This window comes from Pongo abelii, chromosome Y (assembly GCF_028885655.2).
Source record: "Pongo abelii isolate AG06213 chromosome Y, NHGRI_mPonAbe1-v2.0_pri, whole genome shotgun sequence".
Classification (NCBI taxonomy): Eukaryota; Metazoa; Chordata; class Mammalia; order Primates; family Hominidae; genus Pongo; species Pongo abelii.
In genome coordinates, this window is record NC_072009.2 from 37539889 (window position 1) to 37549949 (window position 10061).

The window sequence follows — 10061 nt, forward strand, 5'->3', positions numbered from 1 at the left end:
AGCTCTCTGGCAGATGAGTCCCTGAGTTGCAGTAGTGAAATAGCATTTGACATGTAAAAACTGAGGGAGGCAGTTATGAAAGCCCTTGGAATGACAGCTCAATCCCAGGCCTAGAGAGCTGTTGGTTGGGTGGGAACAGGAAAAAGGAAGGCATCCAGCAGTGACTTTTCAGATGGGAGGTTAGAAATGAGGGAAGATGTTAAGGATGTGATAAAAGGAGACAATTTAATTTTAAATAGAAAGAGAAAAGAAAAGGCAATAGAAACTCTATGAAAATAGAAAGCTAAAGAAAAAATTTGTATATACCCATAGAATACCAAGACATATATGTGAATTGACAGTGCTAATATACTTCCTGCAAGAGGAAAGTCACAAGATTCTATTGTATTTGATCAACAAAATATATATCTAACTATTTATACTCTACAGTTACTTGCAACTTCAATGATAAGTAAGAAAGAATCTAAAATCAAGATATTCCTATCATTGGCTGAGGGTGGAGAAAAGGTGGGAGTCTAAGAAACTCAGTCTTCCTCTGTGGTACCTGGTTGTTAACGGGTTGTTCAGGGGACTAGGGTGAGGTGTACATGGTAGCAGCTCCTTCTGTGTAACTCTTGCCTCACCTCTGTATTTTTCAGTCATGTGCATATATTTTTATTTTCAAAATAAAATATATGAGAAATAACATGTGGTGTCAGAGACTCAAGGAAGAGTCTCTGTTCCAGCTTTACTGGTTCCAAGTCTAATTAAACACCACAGATTCCAGCAGAAAATCCTGTCTCTACCCACACTTCCACTCCCTGAAACAAGACCCAAGTAATCACCAGATGCAGCTCAAAAACTCAAGATCTGTCCAAAGCAGATCCACATGTAGGCATCACCAAGGGTATCAGTGGACACAACCACAGAGGTGTCTGCAGTGTGCATCATGAAGTCCAGCTCCTAAGTGTAGACCAACTTCGCGATCTGGAAGGAAATTTCCTTAGAGGATGCCAGTACTAGTGGCATCAGCCACCACTCAGGTACAGCCATAGAGTGGTCCAGCATGTTACTGTAAGCAGCCAGAGGGCAGAGGAAAGGAGCAGGAAAGATGAGAGGGAGGGTGGCAACCTCATGTTTGGACCCCTACTGGTATATGTCACTATGTTGCAGTGGCCTGGGAGACACAAAGAACACCATATTTTGGTGGGAAGAGGCTCTCTCAGGTCAGAGCAGTAAGACTTGGAAAGAAACTGAAGCCAAGCTGAGGAATATGGTTTCCTGTTTCAATTTGGCCACCTGTGGCTGTGGGTCCCATGATATCACAAATGGCAATGCCTTTTCCATTTTCTCTGTGGCTGCAAAGACTTGGGTAAGGCTCTGATTGACCTGGCACTCTTGAGGCACTTAAGCCTATTACTTGAAACTGTTAATACGTTAACACTTTATTTACAATGACTTCAATGAAGTATTGTTCTCCAGTGTTGAAAATGGGAAAATGATTAACAAGAGCTTGATAGTTATGCAAATAAATGATGGTTGATCCTAAAGAACAAATAGGCAGCACTTGATAATAAAGATTTAGTATTTAATGAATGTGCACTGTGTCTCAATGGTACTCTTAGGCTTTTGATAACCACCCCCACTTAATCTCTGCGACAATCCCCATGGCAGGTCCTGGCACCATCCTTATTTTAGAAGTGAGAAGTCACATGAACCCGACCAGGGTCACAAACCTGGGCTGTGGAGGATCTAAATATAAGCAGGTAAAAGAGGTGCCAAGAAAGATGATAATATCCTAATGGTATGTGGAAAGGAGGAGAAAAAGTGCAGATGGTGTGAAGGCCAGACAAGACATAGGCCAGCCTCAAATGTAGACCATATCGACACCTGGCCAGCCTGCACTTTTCTTATCTTAAAGGATCCTCCTCATCAAAGGAAGATCACAGAGTGCAGGGAGTGTGCTCAAAGAAGCACTGATATGTAGCAGAAACATGATAAAAGAGAAACAAACAAAATGCTAAAAATAAACACACCAGAAGTATGCTGGGTTTGTCTTTAGGTGACAAGCCTGCAAGTGTCTTTTCCTAAGTATGTTTTCTCCATTCTCCAAAATAGACATAAATTCAGGTGATGAGTCAGGCTGCAGGAGTAAGCGTAGGGTCAGAGGAATCTTCTCCTCAAACCTGGCCCCAGACCTTGGCTCCTGGCTGGTGGCCTCCCCTTCGCTGGGGTCTGCCCTTGTCCCAGAGACAGGGCTAGTCATCCCTACAGCCATTCCATGCCCTAGTCCCCAATAAAGAGTAGAGGGGAACTGAACAGGAGAAATGGTCTCATGGCCCATGGGATGAGAGTACCTGGCAGTCAATGGCATTCAAATTGTCTTGTCTCCAGAAAAGTCCAAGCCCAAGTCATTGAGTGCTTTCTTGGGACTGTGGAGGCCCATTTTATTCATGTCCCTCTAAAAGAGATCAGATGGAAGAAGAAGTTTTGTGGGACTCTGAGGCCCAGCCTTCTTTCCAGAAGGTAAAGCAGGCCTGCTGGCTGGAAAATGCTGTCACCACAGGGCGAAACCAATATTATTTGTTTATCTCTTGTCCTGTCTTCGGTCCAAAACAAAAACTGATAATTACTAACTGTGGAAAAGAGAGTTTCTGGGGTGCCAGTTTAGTTGGTCTACCCTGTGTAAGAAACCCATGGGGAGCCATGGGCAGCCTCTGAGGAGAAAAGTCTCCTTATTGCCCTCACGTATTTATGCCCCGAGTGCATAAATGCTCAACAGCATTCCACATGTTGCTCAGGGAGATAACACTCCCTTGAAGCAGTGGAGTATAACCAAACATCTTGGCTCCTTCTGAAACCAGCTCCCACCCATTTCAGTCCTGATAAGTTACAGATCTTAAGTAAGTTTGACACACACTTTTGCTTAAGGAAATGCACAGAAACTGCCAGTGCCAAACATCTTATTGAATGGCTCAGGATTTCTCCTTCACTGATTAATCCTTTTCCTCATCCCTTCCTCCCCCTCCCAGCTGCCCTGAGAACAAAAACTTGTAAACCAATAAATTGGGTGAAATCCAGGAGCAATGGGCCTTGAGCAAGCTTTCAATGTGCTGGTCTCCTGGACACACATTTTAAATGTTTATTCTGTCTCTTTCTAATTCCTTTTTCTCCTCCAGACTCAGGGTACCCACTGGGTGTTGGGCTGGTTTCCCAAACACAAACCTGTGACATTCCAAATCTTGGTGCTTGTATTGTCTCTCAAATCAACTCAATAAGCCCTCCTCTGGTGACACAAAAGCCTTTTCTCTAGCCAAAGAACTGACCCTACCATACAGTGACCTTGAAATGCAGACAGGCAGCCACAACACTGCTTGGGCCTGTCCTGAGCCTCAGATACCTGGTTTCAATTCATTTACATTCAAGATAATCATTGATAGGTAAGTTCTTACTACTGTTATCTTGTTAGTTGTTTCTGATTGAGTCATACATCATTTTTTCCTTTCCTCCTCCCATGTCTGCTTTTAAATATTTAGCATTTAATTATTTTCAGTAGTGATAAGCTTTGACTGCTTTGTTTTTATTGTTAGTGTTGCTGCTATAGCTTTTGATGGTCATCAAAGGCTCAGAGGAAACATCTTAGTTAATAATCAACTAGCTTAAGCTGAAAACATTTGTCACATAAAAACTCTAGACATTTACCCTCTCTTCCAATTACATTTTTGACATCACAATTTATATCTTTTAATACTGTGTATTCCTTAAAAGCCTATTGTTGACAAGTCTTTTGCCGAATGATTTCAAGTTCCTCTATTTTTTTGTTTATTTTCCCTTAGTACTTTTAGAATTTTCTTTATTTCTCAGACTTTGAGAGCTTGATTCTTTTTTTTTTTTTGGCAACACTTTTATTTTTCCTTACACAATGATGTGTTGCTGAGGCCTAATGTTCTCACATAACCGTTGAAAACAAAAATTTGTTGTCATCTCTTTAAAGAATTGAGAATTTCATACAAAAACCCTTACATAAATTAAAAGGATGAATACATTTACAGGTGTAAATGCAAACTGCTTCCAACTCAAGGCTAGTGACAGCCCACGGTGTTCTGGCAGAAAACATCAGCTAAGAAAGGAAACTGGGTCCTATGGCTTGGACTTTCCAACCCTGACAGACAGGCAGGATGGAAGCAACTGTTTCAGGAGCCCTTGCCAGCCTCTAGAGAAATCCCAGAACACTTAGTCCTGACACATTAATACCCTGCACAGATCAGAGACTACTGACCATGCAGACTCACCAAGCCACAGACTTGTCTTCCACAAGCACGTTCTTACCTCAGCAGTCATGAAGTGACCAAGCCACATGCACTAAAGTTTGAACTCAAAGATATGTACACAGTATTAAACAAATACCAAGGGGAACAGTTGACTTGAATACAAGGTCAAAACTGGCAACAAGTTCTACAATCCAGTGCTGATACCAGATAAAAGCTTCAAGGACAATTTCTTTTCAAATGCTTATTCCAGTTTCATGAGGCTAGCATGAGGTGTATGCATTTGCCAAGGGCAAATTTATACTTCTGTATTAACCCATGCAGCAAATTCTACACATCTGCTCAGTTCATTTAGAAGCATTTGTGGTGGACGATGGAGGGGCCTGAATCGTCATACTCCTGCTTGCTAATACTCATCTGCTGGAAGGTGGACAGTGAGGCCAGGATGGAGCCACCAATCCACACTGAGTACTTGCTCTCTGGGGGTGCAATGATCTTAATCTTCATGATGCTAGGAGCCAGGGCAGTGATCGCCATCTGCACCTTGTCAGCAATGCCTGGGTACATGTTGGTGCCGCCAGATAGTACCGTGTTGGTGTACAGGTCTTTGCAGATGTCCACGTCACACTTCATGATGGAGTTGAAGGTGGTCTAGTGGTTGCCGCAAGATTCCATACCCAGGAAGGAAGGTTGTAACAGCACCTCTGGACACCAGAACCGCTCATTGCCAATGGTGATGATCTGGCCAGCGAGCAGTTTGTAGCTCTTCTCCAGAGAAGTGGAGGATGTGGCAGTGGCCATCTCCTGCTTGAAGTCCAGGTAGATCTAGCACAGCTTCTCCTTGATGTCGCACATGATTTCCCGCTCGGCTGCGATGGTGAAGCTGTAGCCTCGCTCATTGAGGATCTTCATGAGTTACTCAGTCAAGTCCCAACCAGCCAGCTCCAGAAGTAGGATGGCATGGGGAAGGGAGTAGCCCTCCTAGATGGTCACCGTGTGGGTGACCCTGTCTCCGGTGTCCATGGCAATGCCAGTGCTGTGCCCAAAGGCATAGAGGGACAGCACATCCCTGATGGCCACGTACATGGCTGGGGTGTTGAAGGTCTCAAACATAATCTGAGTCATGTTCTCTCTGTTGGCCTTGGGGTTCAGGGGTTCCTTGGTCAGCAGCACTGGCTGCTCCTCTGGGGCCCCATGCAGCTCATTGTAGAAATGGTGCCAGATCTTCTCCATGTTGTCCCAATTGGTGATGATGCCATTTTCGATGGGGTACTCTAGGGTCAGGATGCTGTGCTTGCTGTGGGCTTCATTGCCCACATAGATGTCCTTCTGGCCCATGTCCACCATCACTCCCTGGTGTTGGGGGTGCCCCACAATGGAGGGAAACATGGCTCGGAGAGCGTCGTCCCCAGCAAAGCCAGCTTTGCACACACCAGAGCCATTGTCAATGACCAGCATGGCTATATCTTTTTCTATTGCGATGGGCGGAGGAGTGGGATAGTAGAGTGGTAGAAGAACAAGGTGAGTGAGCTTGCATTGGTGACTGAGAGTGAGTGCTTGATTCTTGTTTGTTGTGGGGTAGTTTTATGGCGTATTAATCTTTTTTGTAGTCTCTGATCTTTCTGAACCTATATATTTATATCTCTCAAATTTTTGAAAGTTGTTATTATTCATTTGAATATGCTGTATATACCTTCCTTTTGCTGAACTCTTTCATGAATATTGCTAAATATTAGATTTGCTTATTCAAGAGAATTTTGTATATCTGGTAAATGTCATTCATTCTTTTTGATTGTTTTTCTGTTTTGTTCTTTGTTCATTTCTTAATAACCTATGTTAATTTTCATTTCTTTTCTTTTTTATTTTACTTTTTTTTTTTTTTTTGGACAAAGTCTCTCTGTGTTGCCCAGGCTGGAGTTCAATGGCACAACACTGACTCACTGCAATGTCTGCCTCCCAGGTTCGAGTGATTCTCCTCTCTTAGCCTCCTGAATAGCTGGGATTACAGGTGTGCACCACTATGCCCAGAGAATTTTTTGTATTCTTAGTTGTGATAGGGTTTCACCATGGTGTCCTGACTGGTCTTGAACTGCCAACCTCAACTGATCAGCCAGTCTCAGCCTCCCAAAATGCTGTGATTACAGGCCTGAGCCTGCAAACCTGGTCCTAACTCATTTTAGAGCTCACTGATTCTTCATTCTGTTTGTTCTCTTCTGCTGTTGAAAGCCTTCTGAATTTTCTACTTCAACCAGTATATTTCTCAGTTCTGGGACTCTTTTTATTTTTAAATACTTTCAGTCCATTTTTAAAAGTTTCTTTCAGAATTGTATCAGTTTCTTTTCTGTGTTGTTTTAGAGATCTGAGTTTCCTGGAAACTGATATTTTGAATTCTTGATCCAATAACCACTGATAGCCATTCTTATTAATTAGCATTGGTCAATGGTTTATGCTTTGTCCATTTAGGGATGTTATAATTACCTGTTTGGTATTATTTCTTGTGGTTATACATATATATCTTTTTATTGAAGGACTAGTTATTTAGTTTATTGTTTTCTCTGTCTTATTTTGCATTTTGTTGTATATAATTGCTTTGGGTTTTCTTTAAGACAAAAGTATGGTGGGACATGGTTTGCTTGATTTTGGCTAGGTCAGTTCCTCTGTTTGGCAGTAGATGGTGCCTTAAGCCCAGGTTTATCTCAGCTCTAACAAACTTTGAAACCCTGACAGTCTCCTGTCTGAGAGATTTTGAAGGGGATATCCTAAGCCTGTGAGAAGGCTCTCTACAGGTTTGTCATCAAGGAAATTATACGATATACCTCATACCTTATAGTAATGCTGTAGAGGCATTCAGGTTTGGCATCTCCTGTGACTGAGCTATCCAGGCTGGAAATGGTAGTCCTGTCTTGCTACTTCATCCCTTGTTGTCCCCAGGTTGTTTTTCACTTTTCAGGTGCTCACAAGGCTTCCTTGGGCTAAGGCATGAATAGTTTTGCTGCCAGGAAATCCAAAGTGATGGGGAAGCTGTCCATCCACTTCAACTTTATTTTATTCAATGTAGTAACCAAGAGTCAGAGGAGTTTTTCTTTTTCTATTTTTTAACACTTGTTTGTCAGCAGACTAGAGGACTAGTGTCATGGATATAAAAGGCCAAATTTTTGCCCTCTGCCTGGTTTCTTCACTTCTCTGTCACCCTAGAAACAGCCTCATTCTCAGTTTTGAGCTCTGCGTTATTGATGGTGATAATCTCGGCACTGTATACTTGGTTTTGGTTTTTCTGTGGGTGTTCTTGGGGGGTTAGGGTTGGGGGCAATTGATGGCAGCTTCCTTTACTATGCCATATTTTTTACAAAAGTACTGTCCTCTAGTTTACATTTTTTCTGCTTCCTTGTGTGTACATTTATATTATAAATTTTACATTTCTTATTATATATCTATATGTTTACACATATATATTTCTCAACTTTGATTTAGCTGCATTTCAGAAGCTTTAGTATGTTTTAATTTTTCTTTTGTTTGTGAAAATTATTCAATTCCTTGCAGATTCTTCAGTTAACCATAGGTTGTTGAAGAGTGTATTTATTAATTTCCAAATAATATATATTTTTCAGGTTTTAGAAAATGAGTCTCAGTCAGACATGGTGGTCATGCATATAATCCGAGCACTTTGAAAGGCTGAAGTGGGTGGATCCCCTGAGGTCAGGAGTTTGAGGCTAGCCTCATCAATACAGTGAAACTCCGTCTCCACTAAAACTACAAAAATTAGCCTAGCATGGTGGTGTGTGCCTATAGTCCCAGCTACTCAGGAGTATGAGGCAGGAGAATTGCTTGAACATGAAAGGTTGTGATGAGTCAAGATCACACCAATGAATTCCAGCCTGGGTGACAGAGTGAGACTCCAACTTATTTATTTATTTATTTATTTATTTATTTTAAAGAAAGAAAAAAAAAAGAAATAAAAGAAAAAAAAGAAAATGTGTCTTTAGTTTTATTACATTGTGGTTGGAGAAAACATTATATGTGATTTCAGTAATATTAAATATAATAGACTTCCTTTGTGGCCTACCATAAAGTCTATTCTGAGGATAGCACAGAGAATAACAAACATGCACTTTAGAAGAATGTGTAGTCAGCTTGTGGAGTGGAGTGTTTTGTATGTGTCACATAGACTTATTTGGTTTATGCTGCTTTTCAAGACCTTTGTTTTCTTATTGAATTTGGATTTGGTCATTTCATACATTGTTGAAAGTGAGGTGTTGAAATCTCCCACTATTACTATTATTGCAGGACTGTCTAGCTCCTGAAATCAATTTATTATTGTTTCATATATCCTGAGGATCTGTTAATAGGTATATATGTAAGTGTTATACCTTCTTGATCAATTAAACAATTTTGATATTTGTCTAGTAATTCTACCTCTATTTTGGTTACAGTTTGCTTTATATTTTCCCTCAATTTTAGAATATTTAAAAAGTTATTCTGCCAGTCTTTGATGTTTAACTGGAGTTTATTTGGATGGAAATTAATTTCTGACAAGAATTTATTTTCCTATTTTTGTCCTTTTTTTCTACAAGTTTTGTTATTGGTGTTGTTGTATTTCTTTCCTCCAAAACTGCTTATATTTGCATTTGTTTTTCTAGGGTACCATTTTGACTCCTTCATTTCTCTTCAGTATATTTGAACAGTTATTTTCTTATGGTCTATTAATGATATTATAATTAATATCTTAAATTTATAATAATATAGTGTGAATTACAATAACTGACTATTGACATTACACAAAAATCATTTTCTCATATTGCTCTCCCTACCTTTCTATTTTTTGTCAAAAATTGTTTGTTATACAAAATTTCATATACAAATTTTGTATGATTTTTGTTATACAAATTTTGTATAACAAACAAAAATTTTTATACAAAAATATTACATATTTTTCTACCAACAACCCAGATATGTAATTATTGTTTTATTCTCTGTCATTTCTTTATGGTATTATTGAATTTTATTTTACTTCATTGAGACAGGGTTTCAGTCACATAGGATAAACATGGTTCACTACAGCCTCCAGCTCCTGGGCTCAAGGGATCCTTCCACTTCGACTCCTCATGTACCTGGGACAGAAGTGTATGCCACCACAGCTGGCTATTTTTGTTGATTTTCTGTAGAGACAGGGTCACACTTTGTTGCGCTGACTGATCTCAAACTCCTGGGCTCAAGAAATCCCCATCCTTGGTTCGGATTACAGTTGTAAGATACTGTGACTTTCCTCTTGTCATTTAAATACAGTAGAAAAATAAAGTCACAGGAACCCCGTATACAATAATATTGGCTTTTCTATTTCCTGGTGTAATTACTTTATTGATGTTCTTTATTTCTTTATTTTCACATGAGATACTACTTTACTTTCATGCCTTATATGTTTTTATCATATTTTGTAAGGCTGATCTAGTAGGAATGTACTCTCTTTAATTCTGTTTGCTTAGAAATGCCTTACTTGCTCAAAAATTTAAATTTTGGTTTGGACAGATATTGAGTTTATGACTGACTTAATTTTTTTATTTCAGCACTTTGAAGATCTCATCACCATGACCTATTTCCTCCATAATTTATAATGAGAAATTGGCTGCTAATGTCATGAATGATAACTTGCATGTGATCAGTTACTTCTGTCTTGCTTCTTTTAAAGTTCTCTATTTATTTGTCTTCTGTCAATTTCAGTTCATGTGTTTCATTGTGGATATCTTTGAGTTTATTCTTCCTGGAGTATTTTTTTTTTCTATGGAGATACTTGGATCAGTAGATTTCCATCTATCAACA

The 10061-nt window shown here is 39.8% G+C and overlaps 1 pseudogene; it reads right to left on the reverse strand.

The window, feature by feature from the left end:
* Positions 1-4461: 4461 nt before the first annotated feature.
* LOC129053170 (actin, cytoplasmic 2-like) lies at positions 4462-5720 on the reverse strand (annotated as a pseudogene).
* Between the last annotated feature and the right edge of the window lie 4341 nt (positions 5721-10061).